Source organism: Balaenoptera physalus, assembly GCF_965194825.1.
Source record: "Balaenoptera physalus genome assembly, chromosome: 7".
Taxonomy (NCBI): domain Eukaryota; kingdom Metazoa; phylum Chordata; class Mammalia; order Artiodactyla; family Balaenopteridae; genus Balaenoptera; species Balaenoptera physalus.
In genome coordinates this window covers 30,225,893-30,240,019 of record NC_138886.1, presented here as the reverse complement: position 1 = coordinate 30,240,019, position 14,127 = coordinate 30,225,893, and the positions used below count along the sequence as shown (strand labels likewise).

Below are 14,127 nucleotides of genomic sequence, written 5' to 3'. Positions count from 1 at the left end.
GGTTGAGGTTGGGGGACTTGTGAATGACTGGACAGTGTATTATAGATGGTGAAAAGCCCTGCCATGCACACTAATTATGTATTTTGCCACTTGTTCCTTTCCCCATAAAATGATCTCATGGAAATATCAGGTATCCTCTACAATGAATATCTGTTGTTTTTGTCCGCTCAACACAGATCATTCCCTAGTAATGGTATTCTGATATTCTTTGAGAAATTACCCTCTCCCTGGAAATATTTATACTCTAATGGTTAAAACAGTGGGCATGTTACTAGTTAGATCCAATGAAACTCAATTTTGGACCAATTATTGGAATATTTTTGAGGGATACTCATTCTTTCCTGGAGTGACACTGGAGTGTCTGGGGGAATTGGATGAAAGCCTGGGATGTCTGGCAGCCATCTTGCTTTAAGACAGATGCCTGCCAAAAAGGGAGCCACCGTAAGGAAAAGAGAGCCAGTAAGTTTAGCTCCTTAGTCCAGTTATTCCTCAAGCTTATATAACCTGAACTTTTTAGAGGCATGAGACAATAACTCCTCTCTCTCTCTCTTTCTTAGTCTCTCTATCAACTTGAATTGGGTTTTCCAATGCATTCAAACAAAAAATAGTCATGTTTAATATTTCCTGGAGAAGCTGTTTACTTGTTGAAAACTATGTTTGCTTTTGGTTCAAATTTGGTGTGTAAGAAAATAAGCCTTTAGAAAAATTGCTGATAATAATCATTTGTTGAAAGAAGTGAATCCAAGTAAAGCCAAAATAGTTGTGAGAGGTAGTGCCAAAATATGCTTGAAGTTTCTCAAGTAGTAAGAGAACAGAGGATAATAGTGGGAAGAGGGAGAGGGAAAGAGAGAGAGAGTCTGAGAATGAACTGATAGGAAAAAGCTAAACACATGCATAGATGATCGAAACCATGAGACTGAAGAGATAACTTACTCCTCTACAATTTAATGGCTATTTCTTTCAGTTCTTTCTCTCATATTTAGAGAAAAAGAAAGAGTCAGGGATGTATATAATATTCTCTAAGTAGTAGCGACTATCAGCTAAAAGAAACAGGTAGATGAGAAAAAGTGAAAATGTCTTGGGGGATACTGGTAGGGAGCAGATTATCAAAAATCATTGTTGAAGTAGCATGAAAAATTTTATTCATTTTATTAATAGTTCAGTCTGGTAATAGTTGTTTTAATTCTTCCTCAGATGCTGGAGTAAGCTCCATGGGTTAACTAAGTGAGAAAATTCCTGGGCTACTCTGAACTTGGAGAGGTGTTTGCACAAGGCCAAGATAACACAGTGGGAAGGAGAGACTGACTGGCAGATGATAAGGTATGTGAGTCGGTTAAACTCAATTAATCCATTCTTCATCCTACCTGAGCTGGAGCTAAGTTAATAACTTGTAGCAGGGGTCTCAGCTTGAGGCCATGCTGTGTTCATTTCTGGGCTTCACACATAATCTGGACAACTCTGGAGAATTAGTAAGAAGCATAAAATATGCTTATTGGTATGCAAGACTGATAACCCTTTTGGGAGAAAATTCATCTTAAAGTATGACTCAACGAACTTGGTGGTTTGGGGAAGAAAGATTCTGAGTCAACTCTGGTAAGGTCCCTAGATCTATTCTTCACTCTCTGACTATGGCTGTATATTAGAAGGATATAAGAATGCATGCACAAGCTAGAAGGCCTGTTATACAAAATAATCAATAAAAGAATAAGCTGCAAGCAGCACCACTTTAGTGTTATTTTTCTCAAGAAGTGTAACACAAACAAGAGAGACATTCGCACCCACTTCACCAGAACCTATAGAGCACCATGAAGTTTCAGTGGTATAAGGAGTACATTGCTTCTGTGGCAGTGATGCCTTGCAGGGGACAACAGTGGCATCATTAACATGGCACATGGCAGAGACATCTTGACATGGTACAGAGTATGGCACTCAGCAATAGTAGTTGTGTTTAGCAAAAGTAGAGTAACTTACTGCAAGAGCTATCTGTGCCCAGAGTAGTGGTGGTGTCTAGTGGGCGTGGCTGAACCTAGCAGGAGACAAAGCAGTGTCCACCACAGGCACTCAAGCTGAAGAGAAACGGCAGGACATGGAGGACATGGAAGTAGTTTTCAGTGGATGGATTGGAACCCAACTGGAATGAGGGTGATGCTCCCATTGTCAGAGCAGACAGGGAAGAGTGGAGTATAGCGATCTTGGTGTTGCCAGAAGAAGTATCAGTGATGCTCAGGGAATGCTACATGGTAGGTGATTAGAAACTACCATGCGACTTCCTGCGACCTCGGAGTGTTGGGGTCATGCATTACAAGGTAGGGACACGAGCCAGTAAAACACTGTTCATGGCCATAAACAGAAAAAATATACACACTCACACACTTACTAATATTTATAGAGTTAATTTTTATCTGCTCCTCACCTGCACTCCTATCACAAAGTAAATTTTAGTTTCTATGAGTATTGAAAGGCAAAATCCCTCTCCCCTATAAAAATTAAGAGCTGGTTTTAAAACCGTGTAGGCAACCAGTTGTCAGCAATATGGGTGTTAGGCTTCAGCAACAATGAAAAAAGCTGTTTCATTCCCTAGTTTCCTAGAGCAATGAATTCACATAATGCCATTTTGACATTGTAGAGACAAGTCTATTAAAATATGAATTTATGGTTACTTTGACTCTTATGTTGGTCCATTTAGCATAATAGTTGCAATTGACCTAAATAGCAGAAAGTACATTTTATTCTGTGTTTGAAATTAAAATGGATTGAATGATTTTCTTGTATATATCATTGTTGAAGTTTTTGTTACACTCTGAATTAACACAAATAGCAGTAATAACACAACTGGATGCACCTGGCATGGGTTATTGGATTTATCCCAAGCTGCTTTTTCATAATTGGCCATTTCTATCCATGTTACTGAAACCCAGTAATGTTCTTAATGTTTTAAAATCAGAATGTTTTAAAAATCAAGCTTGCAGAAATATAATTAATAAAGAAAGCAAGGCAAGAGGCTATGGCAGCCTGTGAAATAATAATTTACCACCTTTTTTGAGGTGTGTCTTGGCAATGTATAATAAAAGCCATAAAATGTGCAAACCCTTTGACCCAACATCCTCTTTTTAAGATTTACTCTAAAGATACAATTAAAGATGCACGTAAAGCTTTGGCTAACTTCTGTTCATTACAACATACTTTATATAGTAAAAAAGTAGAAATAACTTAAATATCTAATAATAAGGACTTGGAATTATAAAATACTATACATCCAAATAATAGAAGATTAGGTAAATTTTGAATTAGCTTTTTATATTTTTTAATTTTACAATGAAATATACACCTAGAAAACCACACAAAATATGTATAGCTTATTCAGTTATTTTAAGTTACTATGAACAGTAACCCCAGGGATTCCCCATGTGTCCCATCTCAATCACAACCCCTCCATTTCCGTAAATAACCACTATCCTGACATTTATTTTATCTTTATTGGTTTTATCATCAATGTGTTCATTTTAAATTTATAGTGTTCATTTTCAGACACTATAATTCAGTCTTACCCAAACAAACAAAAATACAAAGCAATTTTAATGTCTTTTAAGTCTCTTATAATCAGTAGGTTTTCTGCTTGTGTCTTACATTTTTTTTTCTTTTCCTTAAAGACCCTGAGGGCATTTTGACCTGTAGAGTTTTCTGGTGTGGATTTTGTAGGTTGCTTATTCTTGGTACACTTCAACTTGCTCTTCTGTCCTCTGTATTTTCTGCAAACTGGCAGCTGGATCCAGAGACTTAAGATCCATGTCCAATCCTTTTGGCAAGTCTATCGGGAGTGCTCTGTCATTAAAATGTGCGTAGTGTCAGTTTCACATTTTATGATGCTTGCAACTGTAGATGATCACATTTAGATCTAGTAATTATTTGATATTGTAAACTAGTCGTATTCTAATTCTGTCAATTCTTTTAAAATTTATTAATTGGAAAAGCTATTATAAAGACATGATTTACCTTATCTACTATTTGATAAGCAAGTGATACTATTCCTAGGATCCTAATCATAGGATTATTTCCCTGTATTTGCCAGTTTTCAAGATTACCATATTATTACTATATTCTCCTTTATACCTTGTTTAATCCTACTTCTAAAAAGAGCTATCAATCTTTATGTCAGTGTCTCTCCAGTCATTTTGATTATTCGAGGCTCTTTTTCTAGTACATTCCTCAGGAAGATCTGATATCAAAAATAATCTACTAGTTCCTGCATATTGATAACAGTTTGTGTCCTTTATAGAAAGTTAGTTTTGTTGGATATAAATCCTTCATTCACATTTCCATTCCTTGAGTTTCTTAAATATGTTTTTTCATTCTTTTCTGACATAAAACATCGTATTAAAAAGTCAGATGGTAATTTAATTCTCTGTCCTAATATGTCATGTACTGTGTTTTCCTAGATGCCCAAGAAATTTATTGTTTCTTTTTTTTAAACCAAGAAATTTTATTAGAATATACTATTCATTATTATTTATTGATTTATTAGAATATTGCTGTTCATCATTCTGGGTTGATATTCTGAAACACATAGTAAGTTCATCAAATCATTTTTTATTTTAGAAACTTTTCTGGAATTATAGTTTGTAGTACTTGCTATTTCTTTGCATTAAATTGATTTTCTTCTTGAGGAAATCTCATCTTAAATACTTGTTACTTTCTCTCAAAACATTTCTCTCTCTCTCTCTTTTTTTTTTTTTTTTTGATTTAAAAGATTTCATCCTTTATACCTTAGGTTTTTTTCCCTTAAATCACAAGGGTATTTATTCAGTCCTGTGTTTTTTTTTTTGTTAGAAGTCATTTTCTGAAAAAAAAATTATTTTCTTTTTTTTAAAAATTATTTTATTTCTAATTCTATTTTGAATTCTGAACATTTCTGAGATTTTTTCCAATTCTGATTTTTGTTGTTCTTTTATCTTTTGTATTTTCTTAATGTCATGAAAGAGGAGGTTCAGTTTTTATCTACTTCATAGTAATGTCTTTTATGGTCTGTAGGGATGTTATTCTGCTCCTAATTTTCCTTTTCCTTACATTAATTTTGCATTGGATTTGGCCTTGATACCATTTCTTCATTTTTATGTGAATTTAGTTTTCCTGAACATTACCCTGAGGTTCAGGGTAATGTTTTTAACTTCACAGATCTTCCTCTTCTGCTGTTTTTGTATATTGTTCCAAACTATGGACATTTTGTCATTTTTCTGCTCAATTCTAATTCTACTCCCATCAGTTTCTCCTCACTGTGAGCTTTCATCTTGGGAGGGAACCCTGGAAGTTTACACACCAGAGGAGTTCAAATGCTATTTTTGGGTTGTGGGATTAAAGTGCCTCATGTTTCAATCTCAATCTCTCTCTCTCTCTCTCTCTCCCTCTCTCGTGTTTCAATCTCAGTCTCTCTCTTTCTCTCTCTGTCTTAGTGTGTCACCATGAACTCACATATTTGTTTTTGTTGAATGTGTTATAATCTATCACCATTATTATTATTATTTTTTGATGCACAAATTGTCCCTACTTTGACCAGTAGGAGCCTCTTCAAGCCAGCTTCTGTGACCCGTTGACTTGACCCTATTAATCTTTGAGCATATTTTTGTTTTCTGGCAGATTTTTCAGGCTTTGTACTTCACTACATCAGATCTATAATCAGCCATTTCTCTAAGGATCCCTGGGCTCCTTTTATATTGGGAAATGGTATATAGAATCTAAGATGTGTGATGTAGTTTTACTTATTGCTACTAAAATGCCATTGCTTTCAAGCCTTTTCTGTGGACAGAGCTGGAAAAAAGGTTATATTATAAATACAGGATAAAATGGACATATATATTTATTGTTTATATACATATGTGTTATATAGTATATGTATAATGTTATGTATATTTTTTAAAATCATGAACTAATACTATTTCCCAATAAAATAAAAATGACAGGGTTCCTCTTTACCTTTCACCATTCCATTTTTCTGCCTACCTTGTTCAAGAATGGAAACCTTGATTCACACTAACTCTGTTTTGAATAATAACATGTTGCAGAATACACATTATCCTGAAATGACTTAAGTGAGTGCTTGTCTTGTATGTATATAGAGCTTCCCTAGTGGAATAGGTTAAAATTTTTTTAAAAGATCCAAGGAAAAAAATGTTCTAATGGTATGTGAATTAATGCTTATGGCTTAGGATGCATTTTATGTTGGCAGGAGCGTCATATATGACCTCACAAATATCTCAAACTACTTAGAAGTGAAAATAATGTGCCCTAGTTAAGTAGTCCTGGTTACGAGGAAGAAATTGATATTGTAGATACATGTGAAAAGTCTACATAAAAATATTTCATGAAAATGAATTAAAACATCTATATTTCTGAATAATATATTTAAATGTATTATATACTATGAATTAAAATATTTTATATGCTATAAGATTTCAAAAATATAGGTACATATATAGATGTTTATTTATAGTTAATAATGCATTAAGTAGGTATATTACCCTATCGTCCATATCCCTTAAGTTTATATATTCAAGTTAGTGAAAGTAAAAGTTGTTTGACTTTTGTCATTGGTGAAATGAGGATATAAGTAATCATAAATATGATTTATCATTTTTATTGCCTATACTATTTATTTTTCTTTATTCTTCCTAAAGATTGATTAGAAGTTTCTATGGCAGTGATCATGTCTTAAATATCTTCATCATCCTCACAACACCTGGACACAGTAAATAATTCAATATAACAAGTGGATAAGAATTACACATTGGAGACTGTGTGAAAGTTGTCTTTTTCATTGTGTGGTCTGACTAGTAAGCTTGAGATTTTTTTTTTGCATATGATGATTAAGTGACTGTGGATTTGATTTGTCTATTTTCTTCTACAGTCCCTTCAGGCACATATTACTTGGTGCCCTTTGATGGCTTTTTCCTCATTTCAGACTCTTCTGAAATAGCCTCCCTCACTTTTCAGGCTCTGTTAATATTTCTTATTTAATTTTAAGTTTAACTCCTTAAAGTTATTTGGGGAATAGTTTTCAGAGAAGCAGATTTTCTAAAGAATGTTGTTTCATTTTTCTACAAGGAAAGTTTATATTTTTACAGTGGTCTTAAACTACAGTATTAAACTCCATTTTTAATTGTTCTTTTTAAAAGCCCTACATACTGATTGTCTGGAATCTAGAATATTTATTCTGTAATAAACTGGATACATTCTTATGCTCTAAGCTATGTTCTGTAGAGACTCAATTTTTTTTACAAAATATAACATAAAACAATACTTTCTGTTTGAAGAATCAGATGTATAGCTTATCTGAGTAATTATAAAATAGTCCATGAAACAAAGATGATCTTGTAAAACTAACATAAGGCCATGAATTTTCCTTTATGGTGAAAATTCTTTTTCACAGATTAGAAGAGACAGACCAGCAACTATAATAAATCACTTTATCCACTTTACATCTTGACTTTAAAACTGACAAAAGATGAAAACAAACTTGGGTGTGGAAGATGTTCTGCTAGTTCACAACTGAGAGATGGTTTTGCAAACCAAATAATGTTTAACCTGGAAAAATCTACAGTGGGCTAGAGTCAATTAGGAATCAATTGGAAAAAAATGAGACAGTGATGAATAGTTAGATATTTAGAACTAATCTTTAGTTATTTATAGTAATACTGCAATCACAGAGTAAAAACAATCAGCTATTGATTTTCCATGTAAAGAGTTAAAAGATATTTCTGCAACCTCTGTATATCCAAAAACGATTTCTTTTGTTGCATTACCTAACAAATGTAAGTTTCTGGTCTAGAGCACCCATTTTTCTGGCTAACCCTGAAACCAAGGTATATATTCTGCAGCTTACTTAAAATGTTTCTTTCCCTTGACAAACTTGATCTCATAGAATGTATTCTTCTATATTTTCTTACCATAGGCCATCTACTTCTGAGAATGAATAATAGAACATTTACCTTATTCCTTGTCCTTAGGACATATAACTCCTGGTAACATATAAACTCCCTCTTAACTTCAGTGAATCAAGTTTTCTTTTCTTTCTTTTCTTTTTTTTTCTTTTAAGCTCTTTTCTTGTGGTATCTTATTAGGTCCTTCTATATTCAGAATCTATTTATGTATTGAGTACCATTTTTCTAGGCATATATAGAAAATCTAAAATGAAAATCTAAATCTGAAATAAAGTAAAATAAAGAAATTAAACAGAAAACATCACCCAATTAAAAAAAAATGGGAAAAGACAGTTCACCAAAGGAGGCTATATGGGAGGCAGTTTAACACATGAGAGAGTTCATTGTCATTAGCCTTTAGAGAAGTGCAAATTAAAGTTATGCCATGATGAACACAACTACACATCTATTAGAATGGCTAAAATAAGAAGTCCTGACAATGCCAAGTGCTAGCAGGTTTGTAGAGCAAATAGAAGTCTCATGCATTGTTGGTGAGTGCTCAAAATGGTGTAGATACTCTGCAAGCATTTTGGCATTTTCTTATAAAATTAAATGTATACTTAGCATATGTCCTAGAAACCCTACTCCTAGGTATTTTCTCTAGAAAGATAAAAACATGTTCACACAAAAAATCTGTACACAAATATGTTTAACAACCCCATTAATTTTCAAAAACTGGAAACAATCCAAATGTGCTTCAATAGGTGCGTTAATAAACTGTGGCACGTCTGTAAAATACTCAGCAATATACAGGAATGAAATATGACATACAAAAATTTGAATGAATCTCAAAGACATTAAGCTATATGAAAGAAACAAGTCTCAAAAAGTTACATTCCTTTTGTATAACTTATGGAAAAGGCAAAATTACAGAGAACAAATCAGTGGTTACCAGGGTTGGGAAGTTGGTACTACTACAAAGGGTTGGTATGAGAGTTTTTTGGGCTTTTGGAATCATCCTGTATCTTGATTGTCGTGGTAGTTACACGACTCTGTACATGTATTAAAATTCATAGAACTGTATATAAAAAATCAATTATATGATAATTTTAAAAAATCAAATTAAAGAATGAAACATGAACCCTTAGGCCTCAAGTTATGTGAATCAACTATTTCCTTAGAATATGTATGAACCTTCCTAAAAGTGTCCTGTAGCAATTTACCAGGGTGCCTTTATACTTGGAAAAGGACCTTGGTCCAGGACACCTGGACCTTCTGGGGATTATTGGTTGCCAAATCTCAATATACTCTTATTACTAGACATCCAGAAGTCCTCTATGGTTCACCAGTCATAGCAGGACTCTATGGAGCTCAGAGGATGGATGGAGTTTGGGTCTAATTGTGTCTCACAGGGCTGTGTGGGGCCAAGGACCACACAGTGGTTATCTCCCCATTTTCAAAATATAGAATAGAAATATATGTATTTAGAACCGCAGAATTCATACATTGATTTCTGACTGATGGAGCAAGTGCTATTTTCTCCACCATGCCATTATCTTCACTGATCATGATGTAACAAGGCTAACTTCTTGGGGCTCTACAATTTCAATTTTCAATCTCCTCAGCTGAGATGAAACCTGAGACAGCTACAAGTTCTAGTGCTTTGCTTTCTCTTTGGTCTCTATGCCATATCTCTAGTTGGTATATGACCTTATGGAAATTACTGATAGAGAAGGTTGGGCTCACTGCCCCAAGGTGTTTCCTTTTTTTTCCCCTCTGGATCTTGGATCATCAAGTCCTCAAGGTCATGGTTGCTCTCCCATGCAATGCCTTCAAAGAGCTGTCTTGTTGGTAGTGGTAGTGGTAGTACTTTTTATTTTTAATTAAAAAAAAATCTAATTCTTATAACTATTCCTGGAAAGTTGGTTGAGGAATTTTTAAATGCCAGTAAATTTGCTTTTGTTACAAAAGAAAGTAGTAGTGCACCTGTTCTCATCTGTAGATTAGCAGAAGTTGCTGTATGAGTATCACATGGATGCCCTAAATCCACTGAGCATTGGCTGGGTTGCCTCGCCGCACTGTGACTGCCATCTCACCTGCTCTGTAGGCTCCTCTGGCTCTTGCAAACATTTGCTTGCAGGCTGTCAGTTTTGAGTGGGACAAGAGCAAGAAAATTCTTATATCAGGTCCAGGCTGTGCTACAAGCTGCCCTACAACCTGGGTCCTTCTGAGTCAGCACACCCAAGTATATTGGAAAGGTCTGTGGCAAACAGAGATGCTGTATGGAGCCTCCGGCAGTCATTAATAATATCCCCAGGGCTTTGGAATAAATCATATCATCTTATGCAGACAATATATTCTTCATTTGAAAGCAGCTTCTATGGATGAAAACACCAAAGACTGAACATGTGATTACTGGACACCAAATAACAATTTGAGTCAAACTAATTATCATGAAATATATCTTAATAATGCATTTACATGCACTGAACCCTGATTTTGCATTTCACCGTAAAAGAGAAATACTTTATAGGAGTCAGTGCTCAAGCCAGTTGAGAAAATTCCAGGAAATGACACAAGCAGATGCATTTTCTTATGATACCTGCTCCCATTGCCTTACTGCCTCTCCCTGGACCCATTTTTCACAGGGAATTCCCTATTATATGTTAATGGGGAGGAAAAAGTGATGAATTTGTATGCTTTGCAAGCTCCTGCCAGAAGTGGTTGGTTGCTGCTTTATATCCTTGAGAATCGTCCCCAAAGAGTTGATTCCTATTGAGCATATCTCTGGATGTTATATTTGGTTGTCTACGTCTTGTGGAAAACTATTGCTTGAGGTGTGCATTATCCTGCTTCATGAGCAATTGCTAATGGCTTGGCTGACTGATGAGGAATTTATAAAGATCAAGATAGGAAAACTGATGACAAGGAGGTTTCAAGGAGAAGTATGTGAATGGACCTCTCCAATTAGGCATTTTATGACCTACATAAATGCTACCAGAGTGCATGTATTATTAGAGGAGGTTCTTAATAACATAAGTTGTTTTTGGATGGCATCTTTCTCCCGGCCTCCCCCAAGCCTTCTGATGTTTGCTCACTGAGTCTATGTACAAAGTGGTCATAGTCTCAGAGATTAAGGCTATAGCAGTCAGTGTGAGTGCCTTGCCAATATGCCTTGGATCCTACCTCTTCAGTGTGTTTAGATGACTTCAAACTGCCAACATCTGCATCTGTGCCTAAACATTTTTTCTGGCCTTTCTTTTCATATATGCATCAGACCAAAATTTCTTGGGAATTAATACCACCAAGAGTAGATTTCAACGAATGATTGATGGGAATTGTATAAACACTTCAGCTCCCTCATAGTAAGATGGATCAGTTCTAAGGTGTGTGTTTTATAATTTTTCTCAGAGTTTTCCCTTGAATTAAGCTCCATTTACCCATTGTGGTAGCTGCCTTAATAACTCAGCCCTTATTGGCTTTTTTCCCCTGCATCACTTTACCATTCCATGGCTGTTTTTCCTGCGTCTCCTAAACAAGCCACCTGTATTGCTGCCATTTTATTAGTCTCTTTTTCCAGGGGCACCAAAGCTGTTTTGGCTACTACTACTACTGAGTGCCTGATTTTCCAACGATAGAGGTCAAGGCTAAATCTACAGCATGTCACCATTTCCTGTGGATTCCAGGAATGATGATTACATTAGACAGTGTTCATTATGGAGGGGATAGTGATGTTATACAGAATAAAAACATATTCCTGGTAAATATTTGCTATCTAAACAAAAAGCTCTTTTGCCAGCACCATATTTAGGGCTTTACAGAATGTTTTATCCATTGACATGGTTTCTCACACAAAAAAATCTCTGGTAAGGGCATAGTCTGGAATTATGGCAGTGGTTTACAACCATAGAATTCATTAGTCCTACTATGTATTCCACTAATAAGAAGAAATTAGATTGATATTAGAGTGAAATGGCTTGCTTAAGACTTGGTTATGGTATCAGCTGGAAGATAATATCATGAGAGATATGTATGCTATCCTAAAAGACTCAGTAATGTCTTACCAGAGACCAGTTATCTCATAGCGAAAACACACAGGTTCGAAACCAAGGGATGAAAACATGTGTGACCACTCTAAATAAAGTACTTAATTACCCACTTCAGGATTTTTGCTACCTGCCTCAATACCTTTTGGCACTGGTCAGTTTGAAGGTCCTTGTGTTCAAGGGAGTAATTTTCCCATCAGTGGACATAGTTATGGTTCTACATAACTATTGATAGAAGCTGAGAATTCTGCCTGCTTTTTTGGGCTCCTCATTCTTCTGAACCAATGGATAAAGAAGGAGTCAGTGTGACTGACTCCAGTTACCAAATGGAAATGTAGCTTCTGGTATATAGTGGGAACAAGGAAGACTATTTCTAGCACACAGAGGATTCATTGAGACATCTTTCAGTATTCTCTTGCTGATTTACCTTGATCACTGGAAAACTAGAGCAAGATACTGGAAGAGATTGATGATTACATGGAATGGGCAGTGAAAGTAGAGAGTTGTGATTAACTTAGGCTTCATGATCAGCTACAGAAGCAGTGACTTAAACGTATTTGTTTTATGCTCATTATTGTTTCTTCCTTCTACAAGTTTTTCCTGAATTACTTTATATAAAGAGCATTGCTGGCAGCTAATATTTTTGGTTTCTTATGGGAATCTGTCCAAACTGAAATAATCTCACAATTATAGAGTAGTTGATAGGAATTTTTGTGCTTCCTATTTTGAGAATACAAAATTTTATTTGGAAAAAGGACAGTAAATCTTAGGGGCAAAAATAGTAATGATACACTGGATCCTACCTGTTGTTTTCCCTAAACCACCACACATTTGTAATTAATTTTTAAAAACTCTTCTCATATACCCAGTTTGAGTGTGCATCTGTTTTCTGCTTGGACCCTAATGGATATACTGTTTGAAGTCATACTTTCAGAGGAAGAATATGTATAGGTTATGCAAAATGTTAAACTCTCATTGAGACATAATACAGTTTATTATACTAGCTCAATATTTTTCAAAATGTTTATTTTTCAAAATTTTTACCACCACAGTTTTGAACTCTCCCTTTTCTATAGAAAATTGTTTCTGAGTTCTATCACATCTGAGATTGTTTTGGTTTTATATGAGTTCCTTCTGTGTCTTTTATCTTCTGCTAGATTACAGCTATATTAAGGGCAGATTTTACATCCTGTATAGTTGTTCATAAAAGCATATAATCTACTTGATAAGCATTAATAAACGTTTAAGCCATAAGTGGAATTATCCCCAAAACATAATCAGTAGAATGAGGTATATTAGGAGGAACAAACTTTGGAATAATGAGATTGGCAGTTCCTCCCTTCAATGTAGAATGTTTTGGTTTTGAAGAAAAGAACCCATCTTAGGAAACATCTCCATTGTTTAGAAACAATGGAGTATCTTTGTCAGGTGATGTGACCATTTATAGCCTCCAGTAGTCATGAAGAGGTCTGAAAGAAGATGATTGTATTTTACTCATAAAGCTTATTTAAATATTAAAATACTTCCTTAGTATAGGAGGAACTTTGCATGGTTTGATGAATTTCTTTATCATTATTTAGTCATTTCTTTTTCTTCCAGGCCCCAGAATATGATAAATACACCCAAGTAGATTGAATTGTCATAAGCCACTTCAAGCTCGGTTCTGTTTCATTTTGACATAAACCCCAATTAGGGTGTACAGTAAGAGTATAAATGTGTGTTACTGTGTTGTGCTAACTTTTATACCAATGTAATAACTTACTATGTTGTGTGGTTATCAATTTGGTAACAGTTAGGCTTATTTTTTCTATTTGTATTCTAGAAAATTTAGGGTTAGTTCTTTTAATCCTTTTGACTTCGTTTTTAGGATTTGTGAAACATTAACATGTTTGGAAAAGTCAAAATTATACAAAAGACTATACCTAGAGAAGTGTCACCCCTATTTCTTTCTCCTCCACCCTCCCCTCACTCATCTCCTGCAGGTGACAATTGCCCTACGTTTCTAACCCTTTATATGTTTCTTTAGTTAAAAGAAAGAAACTGGGCATATACAATTTTCCCCTTTTTAAACAAATTGAGGTATAATTGACGTATAATATTATAATAGTTTAAGGGGTACAACATAATGATTCAATATTGGTATAAAAGCATGCATATTATTTATTTCTTTT

General features: G+C 34.7%; 1 long non-coding RNA gene across 2 annotated transcripts in view; it reads left to right on the top strand.

Moving 5' to 3' along the window:
* LOC309665088 overlaps positions 1-14,127 on the top strand; it is a 239,323-nt gene that overhangs the window by 73,260 nt on the left and 151,936 nt on the right. For both annotated transcript variants that reach the window (XR_014266207.1, XR_014266208.1), the window contains exon 2: positions 1,195-1,320. This is a non-coding gene — a long non-coding RNA (uncharacterized lncRNA). The remainder of the gene's footprint in view (positions 1-1,194; positions 1,321-14,127) is intronic.